Consider the following 17,229-nt stretch of genomic DNA (forward strand, 5'->3'; position numbering starts at 1 on the left):
TAATTCCAAAAGATTAAATGGAAGATATACTCCCCGACTCATTTTACAAAGCTACCATTACCTTGATTTCAAAATTTGATCAAGGATATAACAAAAAAGAAAACTACAGATCAATATCCTTGATGAATATAAATGTGTTGATTAAAATTATCTTAAAATACTAACAAATTGAACCCAACAACACATTAAAAAGATTAAACACCATGACCAAGAAGAACTTATCCCCATGATCTAAGGATGGTTAAACATATTGAAAACAATAAATGTGACACATCAAGTGAACAGAAGGAAAGACAAAATTCACATGATATTATCAATCACTGCAGAAAAAGTATTAAGATGCATCAAAAATAGATATAACAGGTACATTTCTTACAACAATTAAGACTATGACAACTCCAGTTGATAATACACTGAATAGAGAGAACTCTTAAAACTTACAAGATAAGGATAGCTATTATCTCCACTCCTGCCAACAGAATACTAAAAGTCCTAGCCAAAACAATCAAGAAAAAGAAAGAAAAACCACTTAAGTTGGAAAGGAAGATGTAAAATTATCCCTATTTACAGCTGATATGGCATATATATGTAGAACACTTAAACAATTAACCAAAAAAACTCTTAGATGTGATAACTGAATTCACTATGGAGTGAGTGAGTCCAAGGCTGTAATGGATCCCAGCAGAGCACAGTCCCCTCCCAGAACAATGCTTTCTTCAACAGCAGTTTCTGTAGCATGGAGGGCATCTATAACTGTCTTACTTTTCATTCACTTCAACATCACTGGTCCTACCAGCATAGCTACTCCATATGAGAGTTTTGCTAAATGTTCATTCAGTATTTGTTTTTCATGTTCACTAGTTGTGACATATGAGAGCTTGAAGAATTTGTAAATACTTCTCTAAATTGAGCCTTGTCACCTTTTCAAGAGCATGATCTCATCTTTAGTCCCAGTGACCTCTCTAACTTTTCTTGTCATGAGGCTGGACATCTATAAGATTTAGGATCAACCTCTCTTCTCTAAACACCACATCACCAAGAGCAACAGCCATGTCTTTAAGCTGGTTCTTTCTACTATCACCCAAACCTGGAACTTTGACTATGGCAAGCTGAAGAATCACTTTTAGCCCATTCAAAATGCATGTACTCAAAGCTTCTCCATAAACATCTTTGCCAATTATGGGACCAGCAGTTAGCGTAATGGCTATGTTGCTGAACTCCCATGTAACCAACCACAATTCGAGTCCTGGACCCGGTGACTTAAACTCAGGCAAGGTGCATGTGTGTGTGTGCCCAAGATCCCAAGAGGAGAATGGAGGAGAAGGGATTGCGGTGTGGCCATCCCCCCTGGGGGGTGATTTCTCGCTTTCTGTCTCTCTGTCTCTGTCTGTCTGGCGAGCACATGTGCCCTACAGCAAAAACCTCTCAAAAAAAAAAAAAAAAGCAGGTAGAATTGATTAGATGTTCAAAATTTTCTTCTCAAAGAGCAGAGGTGTCCTAGAATTCACATTTTGATATACTAATAATGTATGGAGAAATATAGCCTTGATGAAATTTCATGCCTTCAATAATTTCTGATTTATCATTGTTTTTCCATCCTTTACTGTGATGAAATCCTTTCTTCCAACTTTTTTCATCACTTCAGAAATGATGTTACCAATTTCTTCATATGGTTGCAGAAATTGTAGTAACCTGAGCAGTTTCTTCAGGCGTTGCCACAGGATTAGACTGCTTTTTAAATTCAGCAATTAGAGTACCAACAGCTAAGAAAATATCTCCCCTGACTTCCACTGAATCAGCACTTTTGCTAATATTCTGGAAGCATTTCTTGGCAACAGAGAATGCCAGTACACTAGCACACTCTGTAGCATACAGTAGCATACAGTAGCGGCCACTGTCAGCCTCATTTGTGTTATTGGAAATGTCTTGAACAAGTTTAGTGCCAATAGTTTTATATTTATCCTTTAAGTCAATTCATTTTGCAATAGTCACTCCATCTTTCATTACTTTGGGACTTCCCTAATTCTATTCAATAATCACTGTTCATTCCTTTGGCCTCCCTGTAATGGCTGCATTATTAGCCAGAACATATACACTTTGAGGCATTAAATCTGAGGCATCTGCACCAAATTTTACATCTTTGGCATAAGCCTGAATGAGATGAGGAGCCATTTCCCTCACCATTGGTCTCATCTAGCAAAGGACTGTGGGTAACCAAAGTATTTCTGCTGGGTGGCAGCCAGGTGTGCACAAGGTGAGGCAGCTTATCAGTGGCAAATGAGGGACAGAGCGCAGAGCACAAACAGCAGTAAGTCCATACCCCCTCTAGCACTCCTGTGTCCTGCTGCTTGGGCTGCTCCCACCCCTTTCTGACAGCCAGTGCCCATAATCTCACATTTGACAAATTTCAATATCCTCTCTTGACAAAACTCTTAGAAAATAAGATATGAAATAAATTTATGTCAATATAATGAAGTCCATGTAGGATAAGGGATGCCTAATAGGATGTTCAATGGTAAAAACTGAAAGTATTCTACTAAGATCAGGAATAAGGTAAATATGTTAATTCTCATCACTTCTATTCAATGTAGCTCTAAAGTCCTACACATAGCAATTAGGAAAGAAAAAAATTTTAAATCAGAAAAGAATGATTAAATTATTTTTGTTTGCAGTTGGCATATTTATATGTAGAAAACACTAAAGTTGTCTTTTTTTTTTTTTTTGGAGAAGTTTTTCACTATAGAGCGCGTGCACTTGCCAGACAGACAGAGAGAGACGTAGAGACAGAAAGCGAGAAATCACCCCCCAGGGGGGATGGTCACGCTGCAATCCCTTCTCCTCCATTCTCCTCTCGGGATCTTGGGCACGCACGCACACGCGCCCAGAGTGAGTTTTAAGCCACCGGGTCCGGGACGCGAACCGCAGTCGACTACGTGGGAGTCCAGCAACATAGCCATTACGCTAACTGCTGGTTCCCAAAAAACACTAAAGTTGTCTTTTAAAAAAACTATTAAAACTAATACAAATTCAAGGGAGATGCAGGATAAAATCAAAATAGAAAAATCTGTTGCATTTCTGTATACTACCAATGAACTATTTAAATGGAAAATTAAGGAAACAATTCCATTAGCAATAGCATCAAAAAGAATAAAATACTTAAACAAGAAGGTTAAGTTCTTGAACATTGAAAATTATAAATATTGGCAAAAATAACTAAAGAAAACACAAATAAATTGAAAGATGGCCCATCTTCACAGATTAAAAGACTTAATTTTGCTAAAATGTTTACACTGTCTAAAGCAATCTACAAATACAGTGTAATTTCTACAAAATCCTAATGCATATTTTACAGATAGAGAAAGAACAATCCTAAAGTTCATATGGACCACAATAGACTCCAAATTGCTAAAGCAATCTTAAGGGAAGAACAAAGCTGGAGGATCACACTTCCTGGTTTCAAAATACATTACAAAGCTATAGTAATTAAAAGAGTAGAGCACAAGTATAAAAATTATTAGACATATAGAATAATGAAACAAAATAGACAACTAAGAAATAAACCCAAGCATATACAGTTGACTGTTCTTTAAAAAGGATGCCAAAAATACACAATGATGGAAAAACAGTCTCTTCAACAATGTGGGAGTCCAGAGACAAAATAGTTTTGGGAAAAGTGGATACCCATACATAAACAAATAAAAACAGACCTTTATCTTATGCCATACACAAAAATCAACTGAAAATGAATTAAAGATTTAAAAGTAGGATTTGAAACTGTCAGACTAAACATAAAAAGAAAGTTTTGTAACATTGGTCTTGGCAATTGTTATATGGCTATAACTCAAAAAGCACTGGAAACAAAAGCAAACATATATTTTTTTTATTTTACTTATTTTTTATTTTTAAATTCATTTATTTATTTATCATCATAATCTTGTTTATATTATATTGAATCACATATAATTGTACAATGTATTACATTTCTTTTTCCAGAAGGAATACCAAGCATGTCAGTCAATACAGAGACATTAAAATCCCCACTTCATCATCCAATATCTTTTTGTTTGTTTGGGTTTTCTTTGGAGAGATTTTTGCTATAGGGTGCGTGCGCTTACCAGACAGACAGAGAGAGACATAGAGACAGAAAGCGAGAAATCACCCCCTGGGGGGATGGTCATGCCGCAATCCCTTCTCCTCCATTCTTTTCACGGGATCTTGGGCACGCACGCACACGTGCCCAGCGGGAGTTTAAGCCACCAGGTCCAGGGCGCGAACCACAGTCGACTATGTGGGAGTCCAGAGACATAGCCATTATGCTAACTGCTGGTTCCCATCCAATATCTTTTCATTGTTTTTCCCAATTATAATTATTATTCCAATTATTTTTTAACCAATCACTATTTCTCATTTTGCTTGCAAAAAGACTTTACCCAACATGAAATACTTCTCAGACCAATCCAGTTGAGAATACTATACACGTCAACAACAGGTAATAAACCATATCTGCGTCCTACTAATGTCATGCCTCTCTGTTTGTCAAAGCAAACATATATTGATGTGAATAAATCAAACCAAAAGATTCTGCACAACTAACAATCAACAAAGTAAAAAGGTAACCTTCAGAAAGGGAGAATATTTGCAAACCATATACCTGATAAGGGATTTAGTATTCAATTTATATAAAAACTCCCACAACTCAGTAACAAGGAAAAAAGAAATTTAAGAAATGGGCAAGAGACCAGTAGGTGGTGTGGTGGGTAAGGCACTGAACTACCACATGGCTGACCACAATTATGTCCCGAACCTGGTGGCATGAAAATCATGCAGGGCATGTGTGTGGGCATACCAGAAATCCCAGGAGGAGAGCAGACTGTGGTATGGCCAACCCCCATCCAGAGCTATTTCTTACTTGTCCTCTCTCTCTCCATTTCTCTCCAGCAAACACATGCACCCTATAGCAAAACTTACAAGAAAATATATAACAATAAAAGGTATATGAAAATATACTCAATATCACTAATTGTTAGGGAAATACAGGCCAAAAAACATACTGAATACCACCTCATATCTGTAATAATGGCTGTTGCCAATTTGTCAATATCTAAAAATATTATGCATACATTTACCCTTTGATTTAGCAATCCCACAGCTTGGACTCTATCCCAAAAACATACTAATGGGAAAGAAAGGTCATATGCACAAGTGTATTTACTGCGGTGATATTTTTACTGGCAAAAGACTGAAAACAACCCAAATGTCCATCAAGTTGTTGATTAAAAAACATAGGGTATATTCACACTATAGAGTCCTGTGGGCTTTTAAAGAGAAGAGAGGGTGTTACTATATATTACTATGAAGTGATATCCACAAATTAAGTAAAAATAAAAAGATAGAGAAAACAGTACTAGTAGTCTATCGCTTATCTAAGAAAAATAGTCCATACTACCTATAGTATTCAGGTAGGTTTCAATCTTTTTAACATAGAAAGACAAGACATAACATTTTTAAATGATTACCTATAGAAAATGTGAAGAAACAGGGTAGAAGGACCATGAATAAAAGCCAGGCTATTTTATAAATAGCTTATTTTAGATTTTCCTTTGGAATCATGTACTTTATATAATTATAAAACAAACTTACAAAAGAAATCTATAAAAACTGCAAGCAAAATAGATATAAGAATCTACACATTTAATGACATAACCACACAGAGAGTAACTATTACAAGTGACTCAGAATAGTTATTTGGTGTTGCATATTAAATCCTTTTCAGCATCATCTTGTAGGTTGGCATGATTATTCTAAGATTATTATGTATACATAGTGAGATAAAGCAAATAAATAATTACTGTGTTAAAAATCAAGATTTTCAGTGAGGTCAAAGGAGAAAGATGAAGGACAAGTGAAAACTCTTTAGTAATACTGGCAAATACTGGTAAGAATTCATGGTCTATTTTATCTTTTTAAAAAAATTTTTTCTGGGTCTGTCTACTAAAAGGCCTAGAAAAAAAGGACCAACTCGGTAACAATAAGCACTCCAAGCACCGAGATAATGACATCTAAATACCATACCCCACTAAAAGGAATTAGGCTCTTTGAAAACATGAATTGTTCCAGATCTGGTACAGGAAGGAAATGTACAAAATGAGCTGGGAACATCCTGTCATTCCAGAAGCAAGGAAGCTATCAAAGTATTGGGATTTGGAACAATATATTTAAACACATAAACAATGTTTCAATCCATGTGCTCATAATGGTGCCTCCACAGCCCACTCCAACCCCTCTCCCTGCCCAAAATAAGTCATCCTTGCAAGAATACAGGAAATCACCATTATTCTGAACACTAGTATATAAATGAAAAGAACCTAATTTTTGGTGCCTTTTTTATATAGCCCCTACCTCAGGGGAATGATAGCTAATAAGGGAAAGTTCTTTACAAAAGTTCTGCAGCTAATAATGAAAAGAAATAAAGATAGAATACCATCATTTTGTAACTCAAAATGAATTAAGATACCTAGATACTGTCAATGGCCAATAACTCAGAGAAAGAATTGCCAGACGTTATTTACTTTCTGGGAAGTACATAATACCATGTAAAAAGTAATCTCACCAAAAAAAAGAGAGAGAGAGAGATGAAAGTAAAAAGAAAAAGTCTAATTGAATCTGATCAGATTTCTAGATCTGTACTTAGATTTAGTAGCTTTAATGGAAAAACAAAGGAGAGAATGAGTTAAATGCCAACATGGGGAAGCCATCATTTAAGCCCAAATTACAGGGAACTTTGGGATAAAACCAAGTACTTCAACAGTAACAAAATTTGCAATTAGAAGAAGAAAAGTAAAGGAGATCCTACATGACAGGAAACTTGAGAAACATGAAGAAACTAGGGCTGTTGGGCAACTCACAATACATTTTTGCATAGGAAAAAAAAAAGAAAGAAAAATACATCATGACTTTAGACAACCGAATATATGACCCGAATTCAAGCAAACTTAAAATATATATGGATAGAGAAAATACGAATAGTAACAGGATACTAAAAAGTTTTGTTATTTTTAGGTATAATAATTGTGATTGTATTTTTATAAACAATCTTTACCATTTACAGATACCTAATAAAATATTTACAGGTATCTCAGATTTGCCTCAAAATGTTCCTAGGAAGGGGAATACTAGTCATATAGATATGGTTGACAGTGTGTTCACAATTGTGAAACCTCGAAGATGTATACAAAGGGACTTAAAAAGTTCATTTAAAAAATAGAATAAAATATGAGTTTATTTTGGTGCAAAAAAAATTTTAATTCATGCATATTTTTGATAATATGCATTTTCCATGAATTTTTGAAGACCCTCTCTTCATATACCGGCTCATTTTTATTATCCCTTCTTCTTTCATACATGTTTTTAAACGTCTATAGTAACCGTTTTTTAATGCAATAGGTAACCAGATGCAACTACAATAACTAGGAGATGAAGGAACACATAATCATTTAGTAATGAGTCAAGATTAGGACCGGGTCATAATTCCAACACAAGTGTCTTTCTACTAGGTCATTCTCAAGCAACTACTCATTTCTAGCTCCAAAAACATTTTTATGTACTGGAACAGAAGCCTATATAAATTTCATACTCTAAAAGAAGGGGAACACTACTTCTCTTTCACAAAGTCTCCACCATGGTGCCTAAAGAAAAAAATTATATTCCTAAGAAAGGTTTTACTTGTTCAGGGGGACCTAAACCAGATCACTAAACAAAGCCCAGACTATAAATTATAACACTTGAAATAAACACGGTGTTGGACAACATGAAGGATAACAAACTCTGTTCTTAAATAAACCTTACAGACAGAATCTAGATGGGGATCTGATTATAGTCATATATTTAGAAACATTAAAGAATTTTTCACCCCCACCATGCCATGGACCAAGAAACCAAATGTAAAGTAATGTCATTCTTTAATGATAGAAATAAATCCAGTAACTGAAGACAATGCTTAAATGCATAAAATATGCTTTTGGCAATCAAAGAACTCCCTAAGCTCACCAAGTGACACTTCAGAGGAAGCACTTGGTGGGTGAGTTATAGCTGCAGCGCACGCTTTGCTTTCCAGGAGATGCCCTTGAAAGTGTCCGTGCTGAGCTTCCTATCTAGTCTAGAACACATTATTGGTTCTATCCCAACTCTTCAAGAGACTCCTGCAACCTAGAGGAAATCGAGTTCTAAAATTAGGTAACACTTCAGATCTAATATGTATTTTGTTTTATTATAAATCGATTAGACTAGAAAGTCACAAAATAAAAGTGGCTGGGCAGGCCGCCCCTCTCCAAGCCTATGGATTCACATTTCAGTAAAATTCCTTCTACAACCTTGTAAATTTAGTCTATTATTAATTTAAAATATTAATAATACCTTATGTAACCTCCAGTACAGAAGCTTTTTGCAAATATTAATTTGTCTTAAATATAGCTACACTTAAATCTAAATCATACACTTGGGATTTTATTCCATACAGAGTTCAGGACCTTACTGAAGGTTGCATCAGATCACTCAACACAACTTTTCATCGCCTCTCTGGTATTCTTTCCATTCTTTATTTAAAATACTTCTATTGTGTCTACTGGTAATGCAGAAGACATGGAAGAGGGAGGAGACTGAGAAGAACATTTTCTTAAATTCACTTATTATCACACAAAGTTTTCTGTAGCACTCCAAGTTTCTGATGCCTTCAGACAGAGAAGTCTATGGGTGTTTGTTGGCATAGCTGTGATAAAGGATTTGGGCCCTTCTTCCTCTCCCTTTCTTTTCTGTCTCTTATGCCCTAACACCACAATACTTAAAGTGCTTAAGTAAACCATATAGCTAAGTATAATACATTAGCTCAAAGGAATATTATACAACCTTAAATGTCAATGTCATAAACCCCATGGTGTACAAGAGAAAAGGCTGGATAAACTAGGCAAAAAAATAATACATAAAATATGTAAGACTTTTTTTTAAACTTATTCATGGAAAAATGTAAGGATGATTATCTAAATACCAACTTTGCATGATGATGTGTGAATAACTTCTGTCTTCTAAATTACCATGCACTGATTTACTAATAGAAAAATATATAGATTGGTAATAAAGCTAAATATAAAAGAATATTCAAGTTTCTTATTCAAGTTTCACAACCAGGATCATTAAGGTAAAACATAGACTACTTTAAGGAGAGAGAGGAGGAATTCTTTGTATAAAAATACCAATGCAGATGTGAAAGTCATAAACATCTTGGTAAGAATATTATCAAAGAAATTAGGACATTATAATGAAAACCTTTTGGAATTCATAAATAATTCCCTCCTGGAGGATGTCAACTCAATCCCCAGTCTGACTGTCTGTTAAAGCATAAAGGTGGATTAATCCAGAATATGTGCATTCCAAATACTTCACACTGAAATTAATCTTGAACTCACTGTGAATTTTTGATTTTTAAATGTCTGACTGAAAGAAATCATTCTTATGAAGGATAGTATGAGAATGCGCAGAATATATAGTCATCTGATATCTTTCTTCTAATTAAGACAGAAAAATCAGAAGAGTGGATATTATATGGCCCGCCCTTTTAATTCCATCCTCCCCTTATCCCCAATCCTTCCCTCTACGCCATTAGAAACGTGTATATTGAATTGCTATTGAATTAAATGTACTGAAGCCATCAACCTATAAGGGAAGATGGACTAAGTATATTGTTCTTCATGGGGCACCATACATGAAGGTCTACTAAAGCACTTGCTCTCCAGTCTCAGATTCAGAAATTAGACTTTTCCTTAATATCTGGTCTTTTTTCATCTCATGGGTCCTGAATTTTACTATTTTTCCCCATTTCTGGTGAAATATACATAGGCTTGTGTGATCTTCAGTTTGTTTCCCAGCATCCCTCTGTATCGAACAATGTCTTATTTATCTACTTTCTTCATCTTGTTTTGCTATGAACTATTTCCTTAGTTTTAACTATTTTACTTTGCCATATTAAAGGGTGTAGGTGTTCACCAAAGAGAAAGATACAAAGAAAGAAGAGGGAAAGAAATGAGAAATCATCCCCCAAGGGGATGGCCAGACCACAATCCCTTCTCCTCTCAGATTTTGGGCACACATACAACACATGCCCAGCACATTTTTCAAAGCTTCAGGGTTCAAGACTCAAACCACAAAGTTAGTCCTGTGGGATCCAGCTTCCTTCACTATCACATCACCAGCTGACCCTCTTTTAATCTTTTTTAAGTTGTCTTTGAAATAAGGCATTTATGACTAAATAATTAATTTCATGAAAAATGCACAGAAATTTCCACTTCTAAGAACCTAATAAGCAGTCACAATTAGCAGACTATACAGAAAGTGCCCAATTAATGTCAGTTAGTTATAATTGCCATTATGTAATTCCATGTTATATTTTTGTGGTAGTGTTCATAAGCCAAATAAATGCACAGATACAAATAAATCAATACCTGTTTAATGTTGTAACTTTAATCATCTTCAGTATAGAGTTTTCAATGCCTAAAATGTGACCTTTAACAATGTAGGCAACTCATAAATCTGTTCTAAATAAATGAGTTACTTACCAGTGAGTTTCTTGCTTCACTAATTTTATGTTTGTACATGTTTTCAAATATGTATGCTAAGGTGATGTGTGGTAATGTGGAAATAACATTTTTATAGACAGCTTGGGTACTCTCCAAATGCTAAGTAATAGATATTAATTCCATGTATCAGAGAAATTACGTTTTTCTGATGGTTGGCTTTCTCATTAGTACTTTCTAGAGTTGTTATGAGGATTACATGAAGTTCTCTAATAGAACCTGGTAAACAGAAGTTCTGTAAACACTAATCTTCTTATTTCTCTTCTCCTTCTTTGACCATGTACACTCCTAGAGAAACATTACAAATTTTGAGTGTGAGTGTGTAGAAAAACTAGTATATTCAAAAGACCTTACCACTAAACAACAATCTGTATTTCCCTCTGTAATGCTCTCCACCACCCACAAATGGTCTTTCTCTTCTTCCTTTGCTTCCCATTCTTGCTATCTGACAGGAGGGGGGAAAGGCCAGCCCTGTGGCACAGTGGTTAAGTGCTACACGGTGGAAGTCAGATTCCACATGGTTGACCTGAGTTCAAGTATCAGTCCCAGCAATTTAAAAAACACCAGGCTGATGCACCATGCCCAGGATTCTGACAGGATGGAGAACTGGGAAAAAAAAAAAAAAATAGATTGCAACATGACTACCCTTCAGTGAAGCATGCCTTCTCCTCCCCCCATAGCATCAAAACAACAAATAAAAAATGGGAGGGGAGGGACTGAGCAAAAGTACCAAAAAAGGAAGAGGGGGAAAGAAAGGGAGAAAAATCTGACTGCCTCACTAGGCAATAACCAGTAGACATGAACTGAATATCCATTCAGAGCATTACACAATGTTCAGATGGATGTTGCCAACCTTTCTTAGACATCGCTGACTGCCACACTGCTGAACCCAGGTGATTGGCACTTTGGTAGATAAGCACTGTGCTTATAGGCACATCCTAGCTGAAAAATGAAGCAAATGAACTCCCTCAGAAAGAGTAATGCTTTAAGAAATCATTGGTTCTATGGCTAACAAAACAGAAAATCTGACTACAGACAAGGAGCTAAAAAAATATATGACTACCAATCACTCCCAGATGGCTCTTGAACCCCTGCGGTCATTCTTCCGTGCATGTGCACTCATAATGCAGAAGACTGCACACTGGTGGGGGTTTTTCCACATCTGACACAAAGTTTTTCAATCTGTGATTAGCAATGCTGATGTCTCTTCATCTCAATTCCCCCCTCCCCCCTCCCCTTCATATAAAATAAAAAAGTATTGACCCCGAGGCCTTGTCCAAGGCAATCTTTCCTTGACCTACTCCATTTGTTTAATTCTTCTTATCAGACACCTCCCTCGGTCACAGTCTCGGGCCCCTGTCCCCAACACAGGCAGCACATTGTTGGAAAGTGTTTGCTTTAGCATTTGCAGGCACTGTGCTGGGATGAGGTATCAGATGACAGGCTTTCATCTGGATATAGTTTATTTATTATATCAGTACTTTATATTAAAGAAATGCACCAGTGTGAAAATTCAAGGGGAAACATACGTTGGCTGAGGAATAACCTGGAAATTATTAAAGTCAAAAGCTTCTCGGTCAAAGGGTAGCAGCCTCACGTTATTAGAATAATACGTTAATGTTTAAGTCATGTAACCTCAATGGGTCTTTGAAACACCTGTGATGGAAATGGTTTCACACTATTATAATGATAACAAATAGACGGAGACTCACCGCCTTAGTTCTGAATTTACCCATGTGACTAAATTTTATGAGCCAATAAAATGTATCCTAACATAAATATAAAAAAGATTCAGCAAAATACTACCCTAAGTCCATTTTTTTCTTGCGATTCTGCTTTCTCTTTTTTCACTGCTCTTCCCACTTCAAGCTTCACCCTAACTCTTCCATTTACTCCTCTTTACTTACATTTCATTTGATACAACTGTGGCTGGAGAAATAGCAACTAGGGCTACCACTGAATAGAAAGCTTGCTAGCTACCTTGTAACATATTTTTTGTTAATAAAGTTGACACCGCTGACTAGATTCTCCCATTGCCGAACAGTATTGCAAAGGTATAAATCACTCTCGACAAAAAATTATTAACACTTTTCAAATAATTATTTTATTTAACTTTTCTTTCTTTCTTTTAATTTGACCAGAGAGGAACAGAGAGAGAGAGAGAGAAAGTGAGAAAGCAAGTCGCCAGGTCTGGGACTCGCACCACAGTTGTCCATGTGGAAGTCCAATGTCCTTACCACCATGCCACCTGCTGGCCCCATTGTTATTTAATTTCTTACTTATTTACTTACTTGTTTGCTTACTTACTTACTTAATTACTTTATTTATCTATTTATTTTAATTTGACCAGAGAGGGGCAGAGAGAGGAAGAAAGCAAGCCACCAGGTTCTAGACTAGAATCGTGGTCAGCCATCCTTTTTTTTTAGAATTAGTGTCGGAGCACAAGTATGCACACATACACACACACACACACACATACACACATCTCTCTCTCACACACACACACACACACACACGCACACACACACTCACATGCTTTTCAAGATATGAATCTCTCTCATGTGCCTCAAAAGTCAGGATGCTATGTACCATTCGCAAGACAGACGCAGGGCCTCTTTCACCTATAATTGATGAAATTATCTGAACTGTCATTCTGAGTGGTGAGGTATATCAGATTTAAATTATTTGCATTTATTATTTTAAATATAGGTTTCAACTTTCTGATATTCTTTCATATATGCACACAAAATACAGGATTATTATCTGTTGATAATAACGTGTATAGTATCCTCAACTGCACTGTATGAAGTATTCGTGTTGAGTAAATTCACTTTACAAGTTAAGTGATGTATAGAGATTGAATGCATAAAATTCCTTAAAATTTTTAAACAGATTCGGTTAGCTTAAACCTGGGAATTCTTTTTATTTAAATACTTTTTTATTTTTATTATTATTATTTTAATTTGATCAGAGAGAGAAAGGGAAAATGAGAAAACAAGCCAACAGATCCAAGTCCCAAACCGTGGTTGACCATGTGAAAGTTCAGCACCTCAACCATCATGCCACCTGCCAGCCCCAAAACTGGAAATTCTTAAAAAACACAAAGAAAAAAATAAATCTAAGTTGTATATCCTATTAATTTTTTTAACATTTTTTAATAGGTTTTTGCCTTAGGGCACATGTACTCGCCAGAGAGAGACAGTCAGAGGGAAAGTGAGAAATCACCCCAAGAGGGGACAGCCACACCATCCCTTCTTCATATGATCTTCTCCCAGGATCTTAGGCATGCACACACACATGCCCAGCGTGATTTTCAAGCCACTGGGTGCAAGACTCTAATCTTGGTCCGCCATGTGAGAGTCCAGCTACATAACTGCTACGCCATCTGCTGGTCCCATATCTGATTAATTGTTAGAGAACCTTGTTAGGAACTGAATTAGGCTCTCTCCCTATCACATGTTCAAGCTCTAACCTCCATTGTGGTTATTACTTAGGGACAGGACTTTGAATGAGGTAATTAAGGTTAAATAAGGTCCTAAGGGTGGGGCCCCAACCTGACTAGGGCTAGTGTTTTTATCAGAGGAAGAAAGGTCGGAGAGCCTTCTATCTCTGCCTGCACACACACGCAAAGGAAAGACCATGCAAGGACACAGAAAACGGCAGCCATCTGCAAGCAGGGAAGAAACCTACCAGAAACCAACCCTTACAGCACCTTGATCTTGGACTTCCAGCTTCCAAACTGAGAAAATAAATGTCTACTGTTTAAGCCGCCCCGTCTGTGGAATTTTGCTATGGCAGCCCAAGTACAATAATACAAACCAGAAGTGATTTTTCTTCCCCAAACTTGTTATAATCATAGAGGTAGAAAAATAGATCAGAGACCTTGAGTTGTGAAGAATATTCCCTGAGGCCATCCGGGAGGACCTTCATTAAGAATGTCCTTATAGAAGACAGTATACATGTGACCCTTGAGGTAAGTCAAATCAACAGACATGCCTATGTAGACATCAATCGGGTCCCTTTAGAGTTAAGACATCATTAGCACTGAAGGATACTGTAAAAATCACTGCAGGAAAATTGTTCAACATACTGACTGCACTCTTTCAACAATGTGTTTCTCCACGTATCATTATGATATCCTAAGGGATAATACCCTCTCATGAATTGCGGAAAAGAGGGAAATAGAGGTTTAAGCCAGTCACATCTACCTCTTAAGAGATAGCTAATCACTAGTTGACATGTTGGAGATATTTAAAGACAGAGATAGAGAGACAACAAGAGAAAAGGATAGGAATATGGTATCTTGGTCAGCTTATGCTGCTATAACACATTACCACTGACACAGTAATCTATAAATAAAATTTATTTTACAGTTCCAGAGGCTGGGAATTCCAAAGTAAAGATACAGCTGGTAAGAACCCGGTCTTGCTGCTTTCAAAGTGGTTCCTTGTTGCTGCATCCTACAGAGGGGACAAATGCTGTATCCTCACATGACAAAAGGCAAAAGGGGCAAAAGGGAGAAACTCCCTCTGTTAAACCCTTTTATAAGGGCATCAGATAGTATTCATAAGGAACTAAATCACTTCCTAAAGATCATACTTCTTAATACTACCACAATGGAGATGAAGTTTCATTATGAATTTTGGAGGAGACACACATTCAAACCAAGCAGATGAAGATGGAGAGAAAGACAGAAATACTAAAAATAGAGATAACTCCAAGTAATTTACTATCATTATCAACATGAAATAATCATTAAAAACCCCACATGGGACTGGCTACGGTGCTATATACTGCCAAGATGCTGTGCTCCGCAGGCTAGGACCATGTGAGAGTGTTGGGTGTGGGGTCTGATTCCCAGTCTAAACTATTGGCCAAGAGTGGTCACGTGCCAGTGATCCCAGAGACTCTGAAGGCTTAGGCAGGAGGATCATGAGCTGCAGGCTGGCCTAGGCAACACAGGAAGACCTTGTCTTATACCTTGACCTTATACCTTGACCTTATACCTTGCCAGGTATAAACACTCATGGTGCCAACTGGTGATTAAGGCAGGACGACCACTACACAGCAAGACTGTCTTAAAACAAATCTTGCATGGATTATCTGTAAATAAGGGAACTCTCTTAAAACGAACAAAACTTACATGGATTATCAGTAAATAGGGCAACTCAGCAAACTTATTAGTCCAAATGTGGTTCTGATATTTTCTTATAGAGACTGAATTATTGAGGTTAATCTTTATGCCAACTCGAGAGAAGCAAATGCTCAAAGCTGTTCTGTAGCTGTAAGAACTTGATTTCCAATTCATACATGAGCCATGTTTGTGGAACTAGTTTTTGGCTTGACTATTAACAAAAAATCTATTTGACTATCTATAGCATCACCTTCACTTCTTTTGTTTGTGTCTTCTTCAGGTTCCTTTACAACAAATTGGTCAGTTGACATCCTTACTCCTCCTCCTTTGTCTCCTTGATATTGGCCCTTGGCCCACCATTGGGAACTCCATCCTTCATTATACTTCCGAACTGCTCTCCTGGCCAGCACTACTTAACAACCTGCCAACTCTTAATCATCTATTCCTAAATTATCTCTAAAGCATCAGAATAAATACTGGTGCCTAGTACAAGTTCCGACATCCTATGTTCAATGAACATGCACTAATGAAATTAAAATACACATAGCCTCTTATAGTCAATAAAAACAAATATCAATCATCAATTACATTTAAATATCTAAATTATTAGAGCTGACAACACATGAACATATGCACTGAATGTTATCGTACTGTCCAAGCAAGAAGCCAACTTTATTTTCATCTGTGGTCTGTTCATAAATGCTGACAGCTATATGGGTTGACTGTGGCAGATAGTATTTTCCAAACTAACTGCAACAGCGTCTTCTGTCCTACACATTTGTCAATCCCCATCAAAACGTGAAGTCTAATTTCCCTGTTCATAAATCAGGAAGGGTTTATGACTTACTTGCACCCAACAAAATGTAGGGGAAGTGATGCTGCTTGACTTCTATGGCAAAGTCTGAGAGGCACTGTGAATCCATCTTGCTTGCTGGAGCAGTTACTGAAGCTCAGAGCCAACCTGCTAGCAGTCCAACTGTCCAGAGGTCGCCATGCTATGAGGAGGCCCAAAACTGCCTATGCAAAGAAAATATACGAAGAAGACTGCTAAAGTTAATTCAGAGAAACACCACTGTCCCTGAAAATATGCTTTCACCCAGTATCTGCACTGACAGAGAAAAGCTCCAGTTCCCAGAAAGAGAAAAAGCAAAAGTTAGGCAGATTCAAATACCAACATATGAACAGAAGGCCAGATAAGGCACTGAGACAGAAGTGCCACCATACCAACAAGGTACATTTGATGCCAAAGGGCTCACTCCACTCAAATAAAATATCATGCTCAGGCCAGCAGAAATAATTCTAGGTTCCACTTATTGGAGATGAAGACCTCATAATACAGTTTTTGTATTCTGCTCCAGATTGCTTCAGGCACTGAGTAGTACTGGGCTAAATTGAAGACCTTTGGATGACGCAGTTGAGCAAGAGTAATAAAGGTGTGAGTGACAGTGATAGTGAGAGAGTGTTAAACAAAAA

General features: G+C 36.8%; 1 pseudogene; it reads right to left on the reverse strand.

The window, feature by feature from the left end:
- Window positions 1–643: 643 nt before the first annotated feature.
- LOC102500718 (60 kDa heat shock protein, mitochondrial-like) lies at window positions 644–16,135 on the reverse strand (annotated as a pseudogene).
- Between the last annotated feature and the right edge of the window lie 1,094 nt (window positions 16,136–17,229).

The sequence above is a fragment of the Tupaia chinensis genome, unplaced genomic scaffold (assembly GCF_000334495.1).
Source record: "Tupaia chinensis unplaced genomic scaffold, TupChi_1.0 Scaffold000362_1, whole genome shotgun sequence".
Classification (NCBI taxonomy): domain Eukaryota; kingdom Metazoa; phylum Chordata; class Mammalia; order Scandentia; family Tupaiidae; genus Tupaia; species Tupaia belangeri.